The 22196-nt window shown below is 42.7% G+C and overlaps 1 protein-coding gene across 1 annotated transcript in view; it reads right to left on the bottom strand.

The window, feature by feature from the left end:
• Positions 1 to 16216, bottom strand: part of TIAM1 (TIAM Rac1 associated GEF 1) — a 261857-nt gene extending 245641 nt beyond the window's left edge. The window contains 1 exon segment of the mRNA XM_050937175.1: positions 16083 to 16216. The gene's annotated coding sequence lies outside the window, so the exon portion shown is untranslated.
• Between the last annotated feature and the right edge of the window lie 5980 nt (positions 16217 to 22196).

Genomic DNA, 22196 nt, shown 5'->3' on the forward strand with positions numbered 1-22196 from the left:
GGTACACTCAGTCGTTCTGCACTTGCTCAGCCAGTTATTGAACTGCTCTTTGTTGCTGTCAAGTTGCCCCGTTTATGGCTTCACAAGCCACAGCATTAAGGGGTAGGCAGGGTCTCCAGGATCACAATGGGCATTTCGACTTCTCCTATGGTGATCTTCTGGTCCGGGAAGAAAGTCCCTGCTTGCAACTTCTTGAACAGTCTAGTGTTCCGAAAGATGTGCACATCATGCACCTTTCCAGACCAGCCTGCATTAATGTCCATGAAACGCCCACGGTGATCCACAAGTGCCTAGGGTATTTCTCAATGGTTCTCCTTGTGATTAATGTATTCAGTGGATAGGTGGTCTGGTTCCAGAAATGGAATGTGCGTGCCATCTATTGCCTCTCTGCAGTTAAGGAAGCCCATTTGTCCAAAGTCATCCACGCACATTGCCCAGAGTCACAGTCTTTCAGAACAGGATGCAATGAATTGCCCTGCACACTTCCATCAACACGACTCCAACGGTCAACTTTCCCACTCCAAACTGGTTAGCAACCAATCAGTAGCCAGCTTCCACAGTGCAATCGCCACGGCGATTCTCCAGCGACAGGTCAGCTCTCATTCTCATGTCCTTGCGCTGCAGGGCTGGTGGGAGCTCACCACACAGTCCTACGATTGTGGCTTTCCTCATGCGAAAGCTCTGCAGCCACTGCTCATCATCCCAGACATGCATCTCAATGTGATTCCACCATTCAGTGCTTGCTTCCCAAGCCTAAAAGCAGCGTTCCACTGTGGTCAGCACCTCCATGAATGCCACAAGCAATCTAGTGTCATAGCTACTACGCATAGTAAGAGCAATGTCACATTCCTCTTGCCTTTGTAGTTTAAGGAGTAACTCCACTGCCACTCACGACATGTTGGTCAGAGCAAGCAGCATACTGGTCAGCAGCTCGGGATCCATTCCTGCTGCCCGAAAGAGGCAGGACATGCAATACACAAACCTTTGAAAGATGGCGCCAAATGCCAACGGAAGCACAGGGACTGCAGGGATGTGAAGCAATGCATCATGGGGCATTGGAACAAGACCCAGGATGCCCCTCCACAAGTCTAAGCGGCAAAAGAGAAAGAGGTGCTCTGTGGGATAGCTGCCCGGAGTGCACTGCTCCGAATACCACTGCAAGTGTCGCAAGCATGAACACACTATTGTGCAGGCAGCTGTCATTGTGAACACACAACAGCGGTTTCCCTTCTGCTCTCTCTGAGCGGCGCGGTAGTTGCCGGCGCTGTAACTCTGCCAGTGTAGACGTGCCCTAAGTATCAGTCACCATGCTGCAAAACAGGAGCTACACTGAGTGACTGAACTAAGAGGAATTGGACTCAACTGCTGCATCCCCAATGCATTACAGGCTCCAGAATCAGTAAGAGATAAGCTTCGACCTACACGCTCTGATCAGCCAGCCAGCTCAAGCTTAAAGAACCACTTAAGTGGAGCCTCAGATGTTTGTGTGTGGATGGGAATCAGGTTAGGGGCAAAACTCAAACTATAGCCCAAGCTAATAATGCAGTAAAGACAAACTCTAAATCAGAGGAAACTAACAGGTGAGGATAAACTCTAGAAAAAGCCAAGTACTGTATAGGCTGAGGTTTCTGTTTCAGTTATCAGAAAAACCCTCAAGAAGGGGATAGTATCAGGGTGTGTGTACTATTGCATGAGCAGGATGAGAACTCCACCTGCTTACAGCGTGGTTCTGGTGTGAAGAGTTAATATTTTCAAGTATCTTATTACTCAGCAGACCTACTTCCTGTTGATATCAGATTATATACAATTACTTTAACAAGAGATTTTGCAATGTTATTGCTGTCAGCTCTACAGAAACAACTCTGTTCTTGGACAGTGATTGAGATTCTCTTCCAGCTTGCATATGGACAGCATTGATCATTTCCTTTCGCAGGGCCATGTTGTCTTTAATTATGTACTTTATTATACCTGTGCAATCTCACTGAAGGCCTTATGGTTGCATAGCTATAATGGAGGGCAGAACTCCATCTGGAGAATATTTCTGGTGATGCTGCACAAGCCAAAATGAATACAGCTTCACATTCAGGTCTTACACTGGTTCTGTAAGTTGAAAAACAAATTTCTACTTGCAAATTGGAGTAGGGCTCCTCTGTAAGATCAATGCAAAAAAATACATATATGGTTTCTAATAGGACTGTATCCCTTTAGGTTTTCTCCTAGCAGGCTGCAGCTGAATTCTCAAAAGTAAGGATGGTGCTGAACTAGATTTTTTTCTATCTTGCAATACTATTAGGGGGGAGAAGGAGGAGGAAAAAAAAACAAACCACTAGTTACCAGTTACTTCCATTAGCCTAGAAGCTTGAATGGAAGGCAGCCTAAGACACCAGACAAAAAAAAGCCAGGCTATAGGCTATATATTAACCAAGCATTGGGGAGTCTCCGCAGACCAGCATTTAGAGGATGGGGGTGGGGAAGAAGTATACCCAGAGAAAGGTGAGAGAAAATTAAGAAGAAAAGATGAATGAAAACATTCCAGACCTTGAGATTCCAGTGAAATAAATCTAAAATGGTGTTGCAATCCAGGAAGTCAATTAACTTCCAATCACTCCTAAGGCAAGTTAACCTCACAGAAAACTACTTCAATAGGAAAATAAGCAGACTAGGGAAGTGAGAAAAAGATTAAGTCTGGAGAAGTCAGAGACAGCATTCATGCACAACAATTTCATGTCTGAAAGGGTAACACTGAGGTCTCTTTCTGCAAACAAAAGTGATGGAGTGTCAAGGTTCCTTCCCCACTCTGAACTTTAGGGTACAGATGTGGGGACCTGCATGGACACTTCTAAGCTTAATTACTAGCTTAGATCTGGTATCGCTGCCACTATCCAGAATTTTCAGTGTCTGGATCACTCCCTTTCCCCCAAAAACCTTCCCCTCTCTGGGAAGCCTTGAGAGACTCTTTCACCAATTCCCTGGTGAGTCCAGATCCAATCCCTTGGATCTTGAAACAAGGAAAAATCAGATATTAAGAAACAGGCTTTTAATTAAAGAAAAGAAAGGTAAAAGAAAACCCTCTGGAAGAGATTAGCATACCAGCTACTCTCACAGACAACAGATTCAAAACACAGAGGATGTTCCCCTGGACACAAATGTAATTACCCAATTTGATTCTACCGCTAATTGCATAAGACAGGTTACAAAGAAATAAACAAACCTATCTATTCCTTTCTAAAACTTACTACTCTAATATGAGTCTGGTTCCTTGATCTTTTTCACTCCAGCTGAAACTGAAACTCTAAAACAAAGGAAAAACTTCCCTCCTTCCTTTTGAAACATCTTGTTCCCCCATTGGCTCCTCTGGTCAGGTGTTAGCTAGGCTAGGTGAACTTTTTAACCCTTTACAGGTAAAAGAAGCATTAACCCTTAACTATCTGTTTATGACATGGAGTATCATGCACTGTGAGAGTCCTGGCTAGACCGAGGACAAGGTACCATCAGTCTTCAGTGGGCAGGTGAAAAAAGCAGATGGCTGAGACACAGGAAAGTGAACTGAGGGAAAGCCATGGAAACACACTGGATATTCAAACTGCCATATCGAACTAGAACAGGCAACAATCACCACGTATGAACTCCTATAGTAGATCTACAGACTCACTGCAGCTAGAAACAGACTGCAAAGGGCACCCAGAAACTTCAGATAAACTTTGCTTTTCAGCTCATTCTTTCCACAGAATTAATGATCCCAAGGAGAATCAGAATGCTTCTGAATTAACAGTGGCATTTATGGGAAAGGAAAACAGATATTTTTGGGACACTTGCTGCATTTCAGATTATCTTTAGCTTTGAGTGAAGCTTTGCAGATAACACATTTCTCAGCTTACTGTTGGACATTTCCTCCAAAGCTTTATTGCTGTAATAAGCCACTCAGTCAAAGAGTAATCAAGTTAATGTGTATGAGAACTACCTGCATTAAATCAAGCCTAATGTTCTGAGGGGGGGAAAAAAATCACTGTCCTTCAATAACTAATGTGATTACCTGAAGTAAAATAGAATTGTCAATAAACCATTGCTCAATGATATGTCACAAATAATGAAGGCAAAAACATCTTTAAAATCCATGACAGTATTTCAGTAATGACATTCTAATTTTGCTTGAGATTATATTTCTATAACTATTTTCAGTTGCTTGGAGCTGAAACTTTTCTGGATTAAGAAAAAACCATTGTGTGTGTGTTTGTTTTGTTTTTTGGGGGGGAAGTAGGGGGGGCTTAAAATCAGTTCATCTGATTTTAGATTATCCCCTGATTAGATTAAGTATGGGGAGGAAAACTATGTAATAACAGCTGGAATAGAGTGGGTGAAGAAAGAAGATATTACACAGAAAGATGTACTGAATACTATGAAGCAGTAACCTTTTTGCATTATAAAACATAATACTTATGTTCACAGGGTAGATAGCCCTTAGTTTAAGCATCTATAGTATTCAAAGCATTGAAATTGTTACTTTTGTGTTATTGCACTTTGGGCTTTAAGTTTTATAATAAACGTAAGGATTTTCTGTTGAAGACAGAATAACTTCAAATGGTTTGGTTTTTAAACTTCAAAGTTGATACATATGAAGACCTTAGTATTGAAGGGATATTGTGTCTTGTTTGAAGAAGTGTTTGAGGTTTTTAAAGCTAGATTTATTAACATATCAGAAAACTGTTCTGCCTATATGCAGGTGATTACTTTCCTTGCCTATTTAGGCAAGCAAGGAAATCTGATACTCTCTGGAACTTCTGCAGTTATCCCTGGAGATCTTAAGAAAATGTACACAACCTGTTCTCTCACTCTTTGCCTATCTTCATCTCTTTTAAAATTGTATTCTATTTGAGACAGGAACTGTCTTCCTCTGTTTAGAGTATATATCTTTTTATAAAGAGTTTGGACCTATTATCCTCTGAGCCTTACCCAATGACTTTTTACCAGCCTCTTTCTGTTTATTATTTCAGGAAGACCCTAAGGCAGCAGGACCTCAGCTGTGTAAGCTGTCAATGACAAACTGACATCAGAAGCTGAGGTCCTGCCCCTGGGAGTGTGATGAGTCTCTCTCATTCTCCTCCACTCCTCAATGGTAGCATTTATGCTTAACATAAGCGCTGTTTCCTTTTTAATACTAATGGAAAGGGCCTATCAAATTTGCAGTCCATTCTGGTCAATTTCACGGTCACAGGTTTTTTAAAAATAATAAATGTCATGATTTCAGCTATTTAAATCTAAAATTTCACAATGTTGTAATTGTAGGGGTCCTGACCCAAAAAGGAGTTGTGGTAGAGTGGTCACAAGGTTATTGGGGGAGCAGGGAAGAGTTGCAGTACAGCTACCCTTACTTACGTGCTGCTGCTGGCAGCGACCCTGTCTTCAGAGCTGGGTAGCTAGAGAACAGCGGCTGCTGTCCGGGAGCCCAGCTCTGAAGGCGGAGCTGCCACTAGCAGAAGTAAGGATGGCATGGTATAGTATTGCCACCCTTACTTCTGTGCTGCTGCTGACGGGGCGCTGCCTTCAGAGCTGGGCACCTGGCCCACAGCTGCTGCTCTCCAGCCGCCCAGCTATGAAGACAGCGCAGACGTAAGGATCGCAATACCACGACCCTCCCTCCCTAAAATAACCTTGCAACCCCCCTGCAACTCCCTTTTGGGTTAGGACCCCCAATTTGAGAAACGCTAGTCTCCCCCATGAAATCTGCAGAGTACAGGAAAAAGCACACAGAAGACCAGCTTTCATAGGCTGAGATGTGTTTTTCATGGCCATGAATCTGGTAAGGCCCTACTTGGGGGGGAGGGATAGCTCAGTGGTTTGAACATTAGCCTGCTAAACCCAGAGTTGTGAGTTCAATCCTTGAGGAGGCCATTTGGGGCAAAAATCTGTCTGGGGATTGGTCCTGCTCTGAGCAGAGGGTTGGACTAGATGACCTCCTGAGGTCCCTTCCAACCCTGATATTATGGATTACGTATCTCGTCCCAACTATCTCAGTCTCCAGCCCCATTAGTCTGCTCCTCATAAGGGTTGGCGTGAGGCACTCTAAAATTAATGGAGAAAGAAGAGAAAAAGGTGTACTTGCAGACTGCAATGGAAAGAAGCAAACCTAAAATGTTCTAGTGCCAAGATATAAATACATTTTCTGAGTAAAGGTGCTGATGTTGGTAGACAGACTACACTAATTAAGTTGATTGCACAGGGCACAATGATGGGTTCTGAATACACAAGAAAGTAAACACATGGATCTTACTCTAGTAAATGCTATCTGGCTCTTCTCCCAGGTGGTTTATTACTACTGGCCTCTGCTATCTCACCCAACATGCAATATGCTTACTATGCAGGGTGGATAATAGTTATTGAAGAGTAACCTGCTCCCTTGCAAATAAATTCAGATTCTTAATTTGCACAATGCAGTTAAATTTGGGCCCATTGTGGTGAGAATATAATCCATATACTTTGCTCAAAGACATCTAGTTGAGAGTCAAAGGTATTTAAACTGGTCAGCCTACTTCAAGACATTACCAGCTGCTGTTTTAATCAGTGAGGAAGTTTGTTTCTATAACTGGGCAGCATATCAAAGATGATGATTGGATTTAAATTTCATTTAAAAATCAACTCATGGGAGAAGAATCATGCTCCCCATTCTATTTAGCTAAAACTGTAAGCTGCTGACAATCTGGAAAGGGATGGGCATTCTGTAATACACAAGCCACATCAACGGAATACATATGCATAGAAAAGAACACACACTGATCTGGAAGGTTACTAAAAAAATAGAAAGCAAGACCCTAGAGGCAACCCCATTTGTAACACCCTTGTATCTCAGCTAGCAATTTTCAAGGAAGCCTTCTTCCTAAGAGTCCCCAGGTAACCAGCAAACCACTTTATGGAATTGTTGCTAATATCAATTCTTGAGTTTTATGTGAAGCAGACTAAATAAAATGCCTCTGACTGGAGATTGATAAAAATTCCTCTTGGAATATGGAGGGTGTCCATATTGTGTATACAGCCGCTGTTTTGAAAGTAACTGACTTGAAATACATTGGTAGAATGGCTAGTTCTAAAGCTAAGGTCCTAGTCAGCACTTCAGTGAAAAACCTCTAAGGAAAAGGGACCACAGAGCACTTACCTTTTCTGCAAAGAAACCCTCTTGCTTAGAGGCTTCAAAGAGAACTTCTAATAGACAAAGCATATTATCCTTTAGCTCAATAGGTAGCCCCACTGATTCTGGATACAACACATTTCCAGTTCAATTCCTTTTTGGAATGGATTCCTCAGCAAAAAGGAGAATCCTTTATTTAATGTTTACTGACTTGGCTACCTTTTGGTTCACATCAGGGTTTTTAATTTTTACTCATTTTTGCTAGAATGCACTTATTTCATTAGTTCTTATTACAGTTATGGTTGAGACGGCATTCATTCTAAGTTTTTATTTTTAAGTGGTTTCTGCTGTAACTAAGACGTGAAAAATGTCAGTCCCCAAAATGCTTGTTCTCAACCCAGAAGTGAATTTTATTTGAAAGACTGAAAATCTGCTTGCTCACTTAAAGTTTATACATATTCGGAGAAATGCACATGCATTTCTAATGCATTACTTACTAAAAATTCTTCTCAAAGATTCTTTTTTTTAAAAACAGGAAAATTAAATATGCTCACACTGAGTTAAAATGGCAAAACCATCCAAAATTCAAAGTTCAGAAGCTCTGGAAACCATCTTCCAGGCACATTGCATATATGCATTAAGCTTCACACTACACATGGGAATATTTATACAACACCATAAGTGTACATGACAAACACTACAAAACAAGACCATAATTCCTGCTTCAAAGATGTTATAATCTAACTCAGACAAAAGGCACAAGGCAACAGTTCAGGTACAGGATAGTGTGAAGCCACCACTGGTGAGGAAGGCATCAGGTAAGGAGGAATGGGTTTCACATAAAGAGCCAAGGGCAGGGAGTATCTTATTTTTAGATTGCAAGACGTTCATGGCAGGGAGTGCTGCTTCCTGTACATTTGTACAGTGCCTAGTACTGCTGGAAACCGATACATAAGACAATGGAAAGATCTGAAGGAAGACAAAAAGGCACTTGGACAAGTAGTGATTTTTTCCTCAGGCATGCATGCACCTGCTGTACTGAGAGTAAGAGGTGGCACAAAAGGAGGCATGAAGCTCAGAGTGGGAGCAGGAGGCAGAGAGAGAGCAATAAAATGAGAAAGGAAGGTGCTAGAAAGGAGGGTGGGAGGAATAAGAGCAAAATGTGAGCAGGGAGGACTATTTGATCTGGTAAAAGCACAAGAAGCTAAATAAGAAACGGAAAATATTACATATGTGCAGGGGGCCGGAGTAATAATTGCTGTGGAAACCATAACTTCAAATTCTGTTGCTAAAAATCTAGTATTTCTATCAATCTAGTTATTTATACCATGCTCATCACTGTAGCACGAACACCTAGTTCCTTGAATAATTGACATTGTGTAGTGTAACTTATCAATTAGCGAATATTGCAATTAATAGCTGTTAAATCCAGCATCAAACAGTTCTTTTTAACTTCCGAAAGAAGTGATCTCTTGAACAGATATCATGTAGGGTAATGGGGGATTATTCTGCATTCAGCGTTACTGAATGGTTATGCTGTATAGCCACAACAAACGATTCTGAACACAACAGAAAAAGTGTACAGTAAGTTGTTCATGTCTCTCTCTTTCAAAAATGGACCCTAGAGCTGGGTCATTCAATAGATTAAGCAGGATTTACAGAAATTCATTCTAACAGATTAATCAGTGAATCCTAAAAGACTTCTTAAAGAGGCAGTTTTTAAGCTTATTTATTTTAACCCAAAACATAGTTGGCATTGTTTGAATAAAAGCCACTCGGAGTCTGGTGGCACCTTAGGGTATGTCTACACTATGGGATTATTCCGATTTTACATAAAGCAGTTTTGTAAAACAGATTGTATAAAGTCAAGTGCACGCGGCCACACTAAGCACATTAATTCGGTGGTGTGCGTCCATGTACCGAGGCTAGCGTCAATTTCTGGAGAGTTGCACTGTGGGTAGCTATCCCATAGCTATCCCATAGTTTCCGCAGTCTCCCCCGTCCATTGGAATTCTGGGTTGAGATTCCAATGCAAAAACAGTGTCACGGGTCATTCTGGGTAAATGTCGTCACTCAATCCTTCCTCCGTGAAAGCAACGGAAGACAATCATTTCACGCCCTTTTTCCCTGGATTGCCATGGCAGACGCCATAGCATGGCAACCATGGAGCCTGTTTTGCCTTTTGTCACCGTCATCGTATATGTACTGGATGCTGCTGACAGATGCGGTACTGCAGTGCTACACAGCAGCATTCATTTGCCTTTGCAAGGTAGCAGAGACAGTTACCATCCCTATTGCACTGTCTGCCATGTCACTGTAAATTGGCGATGAGATGACGGTTATCAGTCGTTCCGTACCATCTGCTGCTGTCCTGGGTGCTCCTGGCTGGCCTCGCTAAGGTTGGCCGGGGGCGCATGGACAAAAATGGGAATGACTCCCCAGGTCATTCCCTTCTATATATTTTGTCTAAAAAAAAGAGTCAGTCCTGCCTAGAATATGGGGCAAGTCTACTAGAGAACCAGAGAGCACAGCCGCTCCATGTCAGTGCCCCAGAGATCCCGCAGAAATGATGAGCTGCATGCCATTCTAGGGGGTGCCCCTGCAACAACCCCACCCGTTGCTTCCCTCCTCCCCCAACCCTCCTGGGCTACCATGGCAGTGTCCCCCCATTTGTGTGATGAAGTAATAAAGAATGCATGAATAAGGAATACTGACTTTTTAGTGAGATAAAATGAGGGGGAGGAAGCCTCCAGCTGCTATGATAATCCAGGCAGTACAGAATCTTTTCTTTAGACATGAAGGGTGGTGGGCTGATGGGGCTCAGCCTCCAGTTGCTATGATGAAGACGATTACCAGCCGTTCTGTACCATCTGCCGGGAATGATTCCCATTTTTACCGGGGTCAGCCAGGAGCACCCACGGGCTGATGATAACGATGGATAGCAGTCATATTGTACCATCTGGCACCGGGAAGGGGATGCTGGTGTTCAGAGCTGCAGCACCTCATCTACCAGCAGCATGCAGTAGACATAGGGTGATATTGAAAAAAGGCGAGAAACGTTTTTTTTCCCCTTTTCTTTCAGGGGGTGGGGGGAGGGTGTAAATTGATGACATATACCCTGAAACACCCGGGAAAACGTTTTTGTCCCTTCAGGCATTGGGAGCTCAGCCAAGAATGCAAATGCTTTTCAGAGACTGCGGGGACTGTGAGATAGCTGGAGTTCTCAGTACCCCCTCCCTCCCTCCATGAGCGTCCATTTGATTCTTTGGCTTTCCATTACGCTTGTCACGCAGCACTGTGCTGTGGCCTCTGTCTATCATAGCCCGGAGATTTTTTCAAATGCTTTGTCATTTCGTCTGTTGTAACGGAGCTCTGATAGAACAGATTTGTCTCCCCATACAGCTATCAGATCCAGTATCTCCCGTACGGTCCATGCTGGAGCTCTTTTTGGATTTGGGACTGCATCGCCACCCATGCTGATCAGAGCTCCACGTTGGGCAAACAGGAAATGAAATTCAAAAGTTTGCAGGGCTTTTCCTGTCTACTTGGCCAGTGCATCTGAGTTCAAATTGCTTTCCAGAGCGGTCACAATGGTGCACTGTGGGATACCGCCCAGAGGCCAATACCATCGATTTGTGGCCACACTAACCCTAATCTGACATGGCAATACCGATTTTAGTGCTACTCCTCTCGTCGGGGAGGAGTACAGAAATCAGTTTAAAGAGCCCTTTATATCGATATAAAGGGCCTTGTGTGGACGGGTGCAGGGTTAAATCGGTTTAATGCTGCTAAATTCGGTTTAAATGCGTAGTGTAGACCAGGCCTTTAAGATTAACAGATTTATTTGGGCATAAGCTTTCATGGAGCATAAGATGCATGGAGATCTGAAGCAGTGGGTTTTTTACCCATGAAAGCTTATGCCCAAATATATCTGTTAGTCTTCAAGGTGCCACCGAACTCCTTGTTGTTTTTGTGGATACAGACTAACAAGACTACCCCTCTGATAACACTGGTCTACAATTTTTGAGAAGTCGTCTGCTTCAGAGATAAAATGTGATATTTATTATGTATTTTGATGTGCTGAATTCAAATATGACAATTAAAACAACTGTTACTACTGTTTCTACTACTGTTACTAAGATATTTTAAGTTTTTACACTTTATGTCTATGTATATTGTGTAGATAGTAGAGTTTTAATCATAAATTGTAAACCTAGGTCTTTTCATGTGTTTATGGTTGCTTTACACGATAATATTTCACCTGTCCTGTTTATGTAACACTTTAAAAAAATCAGCAAAAGGGTTATATAAATAAAATTTATTATGAAACAAAAGGCAAAAAACTATTATGTACATAGTTTAGTCCTCTTCAGTGTCTACTCAGCGCTTCTTGGCTTGTCTCTTCTATTCATTAAATGGAGCATCTCTTGTCACTGTCCAGCAATAGTCTGCAAGCATTGATGGGCTCCATTTGCCCTGATAGCCTGCCAGGAGATTCCACTGCTGTAGTCTGGAGCCCAACAGCTCTGCCTTACTCTTGGGTAGTTCCAAATCCCTGACAAGGTCATTCAGTTCACCTTGTGTTATGAAGTGTGCTTCAGAGGAGGAGGATGGGAGAAAATGTGGGTCCTGTGACACTGATGGTTCAGGACCAGAAGTTTCATCCTCTTCCTCGTCTGACTCAAGTGAGAATGATTCTGGTGCATCAGGAACCGGCAGTCCTTCTCCGTGGGGTACTGGGCATATAGCTGATGGAATGTCTGGATAATGCAGAGTCCACTTTTTCTTCTTTGACACACCTTTCCCAACTGGAGGCACCATGCAGAAGTAACAATTGCTGGGATGATCTGTTGGCTCTCTCCAAATCATTGGCACTGCAAAAGGCATAGATTTCCTTTTCCTGTTCAACCACTGGCCAAGATTTGTTGCACAAGTGTTGCAGCTTATGTGTGGGGCCCACCTCTTGTCCTGATCTCCAATTTTGCAGCCAAAATAAAGGTGATAGGCTTTCTTAACTATAGTGGTCATACTGCGCTTTTGTGATGCAAAAGTCACTTCACCACAAACATAGTAGAAGTTATCTGCACTGTTCACACAAGTACGAGGCATCTCTGCTCACTTTGGCTAAACAGAAATGTGTCCCTTTGCAAAATCAAACACTGACAAAGAAGAGAGCACGACACTGTATGATTTCTAGAGCTGATATAGGGCAATTTGTTCAGCAGAGTGATGTAAGCTTTGTTATGATTGCATCATCCATGACTTCTAGGAATAACATGATGCAATTCATATCATGTATGACACAATACCAGCTTCAGATTGCACCATTCATTGTTTTGCCTAAAAAGCAAGTACTGTCCAAACCCAGTCATAGATTTACTCATAGATCCAGTCAAAGATGAATTTTAGTCATTTCTGGTTTAAATTGAGATCCCTTCCCTTTATAACTCATTTATCCTCCGCCATTCCCAAGTCAAGGGTCGTATATACTGACCCAATAGCATATCTTGAAAACTAGAGCCAATCAACAATTTTAAGCATCATTTTCGTTCTCAGTTACCCAGAATTAGTAAAGTTGGACTACATTTATTTCAGAAGCATTTTGGCTGTAGAGCAGTGTAATTGTTTGAATACACGCACAGCCAAATTCTGAAGCCCCTAGTCATTATTCAGGTCATATTTTCATTAAAGCTAAGGTGAGTTTTACCTGTGTAATGACTGAGTAAGAACACCAGAATATGGCTATTAATGACACACAAAGACATCACTGAAGATCACGAATATAAACCAGACCAAAGAAAGGCCACAGGAGTAAGTTATCCTGTTGGAGAAGTCATGAGGTTTAATGCCTATATATGCCTAATTGAATAGAATTCCCTACCCTAACTTATCCCTCAATTCTTCTTGAGCTATGCTACCCACAAAAATTCCTACAGCCTTAATAGGACTAGAGTAGCCCTTGTGTGGGCATCCTCAGACCAGAGAGACAAGTCCTGTATATGAAATTCCTCCTCTTCTATACACAACTGGTAGGAAATTTTTGCTCTCCTCACAATTTACAGAGAAGATACCCAAAAAGCGCTGATGTAGTGGCCTTGCTCCTAGCAAAGTAGAACGTCATTCTCAAAACACACACATTGAGTCAGTCCAATTATTATTATTTAGTAGTTGCCAACATCCCCACTAGATGAGGGCCCCATTATACTATGCACAGTACAAACACATAGCAAGAGACGATCCCTGCAGGACAGACTTTATAAAGAGACAAAAAACTATCCACTAGATTATACTGCCTCCGAATGAGCCCAGCTGTCATATGTAGTATGATAAGAAGAACAGTTTGGTTGAATAAACTGACTCCATCTAGGGAGAGGGCAGACTAGGATTTTACATGGAAATTAACAAGGAGCAAATATTCAGAACAGGGATTCCTCCTGCTATTTATCCAGAAAGCCGCTCTCTGCTGGATAGGGCCCATATAGTTAAGATGAAACTAAGCTTCATTAGCCCTTGTTCAATAAATTATATCACACTGTTGAAGTGCCATTGAAATTGGCAGCAGCTTTTCCATAATACAGGAAGAAAAATAGGTGCTCTTATCACAAATTAGGCACCAGAAGTAATCACTCAACAGATCTGAGTTTTTCCTAGTTATTTTAATTTAAAGTGTTTAGTATTATGGATGTAAAGAACTGCTTGACAACTATTAAATATGCATTTTCCAGTTTGGCTGGTGAAGATGAAAACTACTACAGAACTAGAAATATTAGTGGGAAGGGGATTCTAAAATAAGGAAAAGTCAATGCTTCTCTAAAAGTTTTCATTCCTGAATTCTTTGTGACCTTATGCAAAATCCTGCACTTCATTGCTCAGAGAAATTAAGGACCCTCTTGTGCAATTTCAAGATTATACTTATGAGAGTAGTTCCATTTAAGGCTGAGATTATGTGCATAAATAAGTGCTCGCTAATTTAATGGTTTCACAAATTACTACTCTTAGGGTCTGCTTAAGTCATTTTCACTTATTTAGATCCTGATCCGGCAAAGACTTGCTTAGGTTTACGCACAGTGAATAGTCCCACTGACTTCAATGGAGTACTCACCATGTTTACATTTAAGCACATTCTTAAATGTTTGCAGCATGAGGGCCATAATATATGTAACATTTAAATATAGTAAATTTAGGGTTTTGTACAAAAAAAAATTAGGAATAACTCTCCTAGAGCAAAACAAGTGAAGTTCAGCTTCTTTTAGAACCTTGACTTTCCTAGATTTTATATAGTTTCTCTGATGCATTTTCTACATTCAGAGGTCTACTCCACCCCCCACCCTCCATCATGCACGTGCATAACTCCATTTTACCACTAACACACCCCTTGAAGAAGTAATCCATTTACAGTCTTCCAAGTTATACACTAGAAACTAGATATGCAAATATATCCATATGCAGCAGCACACATTTTATGTTCAATATCTACTAAACAACTTGGTTTCAAAATATACACTTTAACTGCATTGTTTTAGCATTTCCATGTAGTAATCAGACAACATACAGAATACTTAAGTTATGATTTTTACAAAGTTTAGCTTATCTGCATGGAATTTTTCAAAGGTAAAGAGAGAAGAGGATTCTGTATTCACTGACATATGACAAATAAAATCATAAAGGAAACCCACACAGCAAATATCATATTCTTCTCATTATTTATATACAGGTCTCAAAGTAGTGCTATTCTACCTGACTGCAAGGCTAGACAGACAATTTTTTAAAGACAGCCTATGGCAAGATGGTCACAAGTCTGACAGCTTTTTTAAGCAGTCATTTTGAAAGTTGGAATCCTGAAACTTGTAAGGGCAGCCTCTGGCACCATGATCCAGGGCAGACCCTGAAACAAGGTGTATTATTCTCCATAGTCCAACATCTTTAAGATCAAGCTCACTGAAATACACATTTGCATACCTATGCATCATCCGCTCTCAAAAGAGAACTTATGAAATTGACAACTAGTAAACAATCTCTTACCAACTTGTCAACCACTTTGAGGACTAGTTAAGGCGATCTCAGTATGAACGCTATTCACTGATTATGCCCACAGCTGAAGACTGTAAAGAAAAGCAGGCCCCGGCGAGCAGGACAGGAGGACTGCACCGGCAGCTTGCAGCAGCATAATGAATAAGTAGCATGGTGATTCGAGTGGTAAAGTCCTCCATAGGCATCCTAATGTACAATGCCCGGGGCGCGTACACGCCGCAGAAATACACACATAAAGGACGTATCCCGCCACACCAAATAACCCCGAACAAATGTTGGCTTTGATCTTCGAGCAATTCAGATGTAAATGAGGGGAAGGGATTATGGGGTTGGGGGGGGAAACAATTTTCCCTTCTGCGCTGCTCACTCAGCTCCATCTGTAGAAATGCCCCTCTGCGAACAAGGAATCCTCCGATCCCATTGTCATTGTGGCAAATATCTACCTACCAGCTCCAGTCCGCATCGCGCCTTTGCACGACAACCCCGAGGTTACGGGCAAGCCACTCGCTCCGCAGTCCGCATCCCCACTCCTAACCCCGGGCTGGCGTCGCTGTAAGCAGCTCCAGGCTCAGCTATACACTGGAGCCGAGAACTCCCCCCTCCAGTGCCATGGTAGAGCGAGCTCCCCTCCCGCTGGGGAGAGCAAGAGAAAACAACCTCCCCTGCTGCATCCGACCCAGGCGTCCTCCAGCCACAGCTGCTCTGTCTGACTCCAGCCTCCTCACTCACCGCCCGGCCCCTTTCCCCCAAGCCCTGCCGCAGCCGCCGAGCCCAGCCCGGGGGAACACACAATGCCCGGCACGGTGTCACCCCACTCTCGCCAGCGCTAGGACCCAGAGAGCGGCGGCTGCAGCAGGCAGCGGGGCATGACAATACGGGCAGCTTCCCCCGTGCGGCTCCCCAGGTACCCGGCTCCGGCCCCCCGACCTACCTGCCATGGCTCCGTCCTGCCCCTGAGCCAGCCGCGGGGAAGGGGACGCTGGAGAAGGGCGCACACGGTGAGAAGGAGCCTGAGCAGCTACTGCTGCCACCGCCGCTGCTCACACCGCGTCCCTACCAATAGCAGCTGCTGCCATATTGTTACGGCAGGCGCTGCGAAGGGCGGGGCCAGCTGGCTCCTTGGATACCGAAAGCCATTGGCTGCCCCGCCGCTCAGTCTGACCCATGCGGGCCAATGAGGGGAGCCGGCGGCGAACAGCGGGGCGTTCGGAGTTGGAATGTTGGGTTGGGTGACAATAGCGCACGCGGCGCTCAGGTGGGGCGGAGGGGTAGGGCCCCTGGGAAGGGGGCCTGTCCCAAGGGACAGGGGGCTCCCTTGCTCACCACGTGCCTTGCGACGTCCCGAACGCTGGGGGAACCTGTCACAAAAGCGGACACCCGACCAGCGGGGCTGCGGAGCTGCCTGTCACTCTCACGTGCCCCCACAGCCAGTCAAAGCCCAGGGAGGGGTGAGATGAATTTAGCGCGCGTGGCGCGGGGACCCTGCGGGATTGGCTGCCTGGGGGGAACTGTGCCCCGCCTCCCCGGCCCGAGGTGGGGGCAGTAAACAGACCAGCCTGTAACACGTGGGCAGCTGCGGCAGCGCCGCCTGCTGGGGGCAGGGGGCGCGCGCTTCGCCCCGGGACAGGCGGGCGGGAGCTCGCGTTGCTGTGATTCCCGGGGGCCCAGCCCTGCTCCGGGCTCAAGCGCTGGGACCCTGCCAGCGAGGCCCGCTCAGAGCCCAGCCCAGTCATTGGTACCCGCGGCTGAACAAAGTAATGTATCCCTCAGTCCCTTTCTCTTCCATCCTCTAGCTGCGTGCTGAGCTGCCAGATAACCCGTGGCTGTAGTGTGGGAGCAGCCTGGGGAAACATGCATAATCACAAACTAAGTGGGGAGAGGAAATATTTCTGGGTACCTCTTGCTAAAACATCCACAGCATATTGGTAGGAATGGCTGGACTCAGAACACTTATTTAATGTACCCCTTAAAATACATCACCTGCAACCAAAACAAAACTACCCTTTTACCTAGGACAGATGTTATTTGGTGTTCTAGTCAGGGACAGCCAGCCTGGAAATGAGTTCAGTGTCACTCTTGCTCACCAGCTCTGGGCACTAGAGCAATAACAATAAATAATTATAATAACAATGTATCATCTATGGTGGAAACAAGAACATGACCAACATTTGCTTGCATGCCATGAGAAACTGCTGAAAAATCAGCATTTGCCAACTAAAAAGAAAAACAATTTTAAGAAAATGGTTGTTTTCAAGGAGTCTATGAAAGTTTTTATTAACAATGGGAAACTATGGAAAACATACAAAATGCATATCCAACGACATGCCTGTCAAAAGAAAAATGTTTTTGATATGATCCCTTTCTTCCCTGTGCACCAACCATAGCCATGATATAAACAGACATCATTTGGATTTAACTTTGTTTTACTATCAGTAAGAAACAGTTGAGACTGAGGCCTGGTTTATACTTAAAAGGTTTGCTGGCATAGATATGTTAGGAGTGTGATTTCCCCCCCCCACACACACACACCCAACAGCTATGCTGGCAAAAGCCCTAGCAAAGACACTCACCCCACTGCCCAGTTAATTTTGTTTAAATTATCTATGATGATTTCAAATGAAGGGCCTGATGCTGCTGTCCATACTCACATCTGTAATCATAGCAGTAAGATCAGACCCTAATACCTCTTGAGACTTTCTTCTTTATGAATGACTAGCAATAAATGACACGAATGGTCTCTAAATCCTATTTTCCAATCTTTAACACATTCTGGTCTTTTGCCCTCTCCTCCCCACCAGCTTGCACTTTAGTAAGTAGTTCAATAATAATATTGAATAAAATAATTCAAGTTTTAAAAATCATCCTGTTTGTTCTTAAAAATGTTACATGGTAAACTTTCAGAAATACTATACCATTTATGAATCTTGAAGGAGGAAGAGTGAGGAACTAGCTAATTTAAGGTTGCAAATTGTTTAATATTTCATAGCAGTGGCATACCTGGATACATCAAAAGGGGGTTATATGTGTCATACTTTGGAACCATTCATTTAAATTATATATCTTATTGACATGTTGGATCAAATAAAACATGCTTATTTTAATGGTTAGGTACCCAGATTTTGACATCTAAATGGATAGTAATCAATGAAATGCCAATAAGCCCTTGGTAGTTGCTAGGTTTTAAATCCCCACTTCTTGCTCTGTTCACCCAGAGAAGTGCTCTGATAATGTAATGCTTCTGTCTCATGGTTTACTGGCTGAATGTGTTTCTGAGATGACCAGATCACACAACTCTGATTGGTCATGTAGCTGAAATTCACTCTGTATAAAGTTGGGGTTATTTTGGTTGGTTGATGGGTTTCTGTTTTTCCACTAGACTGCATTATTCCAAATATAACACAGATAAACAAATGCTAAGGCATCTGCATTGGATACCCACACTCGTGCACAAAAATAAGGAAAAAAGTGTACTGTGCATACAAAGGATGCTACTTTCCCTCAGTTATCACGTCTTGCAATTCTTTCCCAAACGTGGCATAGCACATATTCTTCACTGAGGATGACATACATGCCAAGTTTCACTTTCTTAAAATTAATCTCTTTGAGTTACCCAAGCACAAATAGCAATCTGAATTATCTTTAGACACAATCCAGTAATAATAATAATAATTAATTGAATTGATTTTCTTCAGTGACATCTCAATCATTGATTGTTTGCTGCTATAATATTTTTTCAGCATAGTTAAACATTTTGATGGAAATTAAACCAGTACATTACCTGAATGTTAACTGAACAGCGTTTGTTTCATAAGAATTTGGGAGAACATCTAGCTTTAGACATTGGTCCAATTTGTATACTGTATATTTTTCATTAATTATTGAGAGCTGGGTAGGTGCATTTTTAAATCAGTCAAATTGTGTTTCTTAAAAGGAAGTATTTTACAATAATTAAACTACATAAAGATATTTTTAAAATAAATGAAAATGAGAGTTCCCCTTCAAACATCAAGATGGACAATTCCAAATAAATTATTGTTGTTACTATTAATATTTTTTACTTTACCAATTAAAAATACTTACTTTAATATTTTAATAAATATGTTATACATATGTTTATGCATATTTCATTTTCTAATACTCCATACCAAATAGGAGCATTCTGTGTTTTAAAAAAATACAAAATCTCAGATGCATACTGACCAGTCAGTATGCTGCTTTATAATGAAATAAGAGCCTAAAACCTCACTTTTCTTCTTCACGTCATTGATTAATGACAGGTTTTTACATGACATTGTCACACTGTATATTTGAGGTATATATTTCTTTTACAATATATTTAATCAGCAGGAAGTACCTTATAGGGGATCCACTCATGGCATTGATTTTTAGGCAGAATTTCCTTTTGACTTTCACTGGGGAATTCGTCTTAAAAATTGATAGCATGAAATGACCCTGGATTAGGAAAATTCAGTCAATCATGTGACCATTTCAAAACATTCTTAAAAAATTAAGTAATTTTAAGCTAGCTCAAATTGAATCCTGTGTTCAGTAAAGTTTATTATTAGTCACACAATGTAAAGCCAGGTCTTCAACGTTCTACCTGCTTATAAATTAATGGGTGATGTCCATCCATCTGTACATTTGATCATAACTGTAACCTTTACACCTTTAAGATCACAAAAGCTCGCCTTTAGTTGTGTGACTAATAATAAGTTTCATTTAGATTTGTGATTTCAGAAAATTTCACATGGAAGGGAAATGAGGATGACAAGATGAAAGAGGATGACAGTGGCCCAAGTTTACTATGGGACTGAGCTAGCAAAGACTGTGGGAGAAGGTCCCCAGCAAAAGAAAGTCTGCAGTGCAAAAGTTATGGTGATGGAAATCTGCATAATCTCCTCTTCCTGGCCAGGAAGGGCACATAGCCAGCACTGAGCAGTCTCCAAACCCCTCATCCCCAGCCCCACCCAAGAATATGCACCCCCACCCCAGAGCCCTGACCTCCTCCCACACCCCAACCCTCTGCCCCAACCGAGAGCCCCCTCCCACACTCTGAACCCCTCATTCCCAGCCCCACCCCACAGCCCTCACCCCAACCCTCTACCCCAGCCCTGAGCCCCCTGAAACATGGAGCCCCTTCCTGCACCCCAAACCCCTTATCCCCAGCCCCACCCCAGAGTCCCTCACCCCCTCCCACACTCCAACCTTCTGCCCCATTCCTGAACCCCTCCTACACCCCAAACCCCTTACCCCCAGGTCTGTTGGGTCATGGGCATCAACAATTTTCTTCAACTGGCTAGCCAGAAAAAAGTTTGAAAACCACTGTTTTAAACTGCTTCAGTTTATGCTAGCTTCTCCTTTACAAGTGAGAATATTGACCCCTACCATGCACAAAGAAAACAAAATGGCCAACAAACACTTTCACCAGCAACAGTTTGGGGAGGTGAAAAAACAAACCCAGAGATTAATGTTTTAGGCATTTTAAAGAAGACAGGCGGAAGCAATTGAATACTGATTCTGCCATGGAGCCACTACTCAGACTACCAAAACATGATATTAAATATATACACATCCAAAGAAGATCATTCAGCAGTAAACAAGATATAAGACAAAACCAAGGCAACAATTAGATTTTGGTAATCCCAAATGCCATGTGCACCCTGCACTCCTTCTCCTTATCATTGTCTCTGCCCTCCCACACACAGAGTCTGTCACACCACATTGCAGGCTCCTACATCATTTACTATCCATGATCACTCCTAAGGCCATTTTGAGATACCTGGAATATAGAAATAGTAAAAAGAAAACACCTAGAGGTGATTATGCACATTTAATAGCTTGTAATACAATATATTAGCAAAAGAATCTAGTACAGTTTAAAGTTGCATACAGAGACACATCATGTTATACACTAGGGACATGATACCGCACAATTCTGCATATGACACTTGTGAAGCTAAGTCTTAAATACTGTGTAGTATTCTCAGCACTTGAACCCAGAATGTTAGCAAATAGGAATGGATGCAGAGAACAACAACAGAAAGAATTAAAGGCCTGGAGGAGTTGACTTACTCGTAGAGGTAGTCAGGAAATGTTTTTTGTTCCCATGAAAAATTTCAGCCAAACCAAAAAGGTTTCATTTTTGTCATCATTTTACTTCAAAAGTTTTCAGGTTTTCAGTTTGGGGTTTTCAGGTTTTTATGAAAGCCCAAAAAAATCTTGTTAGAAACAGTTTCCTACTGAAATTTCCATTTTGAGCATTTCTGTTTTCCATAGCAAAACATTTGGAATGAAAAGATATGACCAGCTCTGCTTATAAGGAAAGATTAGAACAGCTAAATATGTAATAGAGTTCAGCACATATATGGTTTTAAAATATTAATTACTGCATAGCGTGGCTAAATTAGAGCTAAGCAGGGTGAGGTAAACTCAAATCATTCGAAAGAACATCAGGAAAGGCCCAATCCTGCAAACACTGGAAGTCCGAATCAGGCCCAGTTCTAGGGGTGGGCTTGCAGGGTGGTCACCCTATGTGCCAATTTCCACAAAGCCAAACTGCTGTCCCACTCTGCCTTTTTTCTTGGGCGCTTTTGGAGGTGTCCGAAAAAGTTTTCCACCCTAGCTGGTAAAACACCTAGAGCCATTCCTGGCCAAAAGGCCTGACCAGCCTTTTCCACCCAGCTGGTAAAACGCCTAGAGCCACACCTGGCCATTCCTGGCCAGATGATGCAAAAGTAGCTACTTAAAATCTTGCTTTTGTACTCCATTATGCAAGGATTGGGCTTGTTCCTAGTAACAGCTGCTCTAACCGAAGTTTAGCTGCAAAGACTCAGTGGGCCAAAACTGCAACTGGAGATGTGTGGCAAGTTGCTTCCTGGCCACACCCTATTTTAACCATACTTCCTCTCCCCTATACACACACACACACCCTTACCTGCAGGCATAAGAGTTTCTATACCACCATGGGACTCCCAGTGACTTGGGATGATCATCATAGGGCCAGTTAAACCAGTTCTACAGCCAGATGGTGTGTCTGAAAAAAGTA

This window comes from Gopherus flavomarginatus, chromosome 1, assembly GCF_025201925.1.
Source record: "Gopherus flavomarginatus isolate rGopFla2 chromosome 1, rGopFla2.mat.asm, whole genome shotgun sequence".
NCBI classification, from domain to species: domain Eukaryota; kingdom Metazoa; phylum Chordata; order Testudines; family Testudinidae; genus Gopherus; species Gopherus flavomarginatus.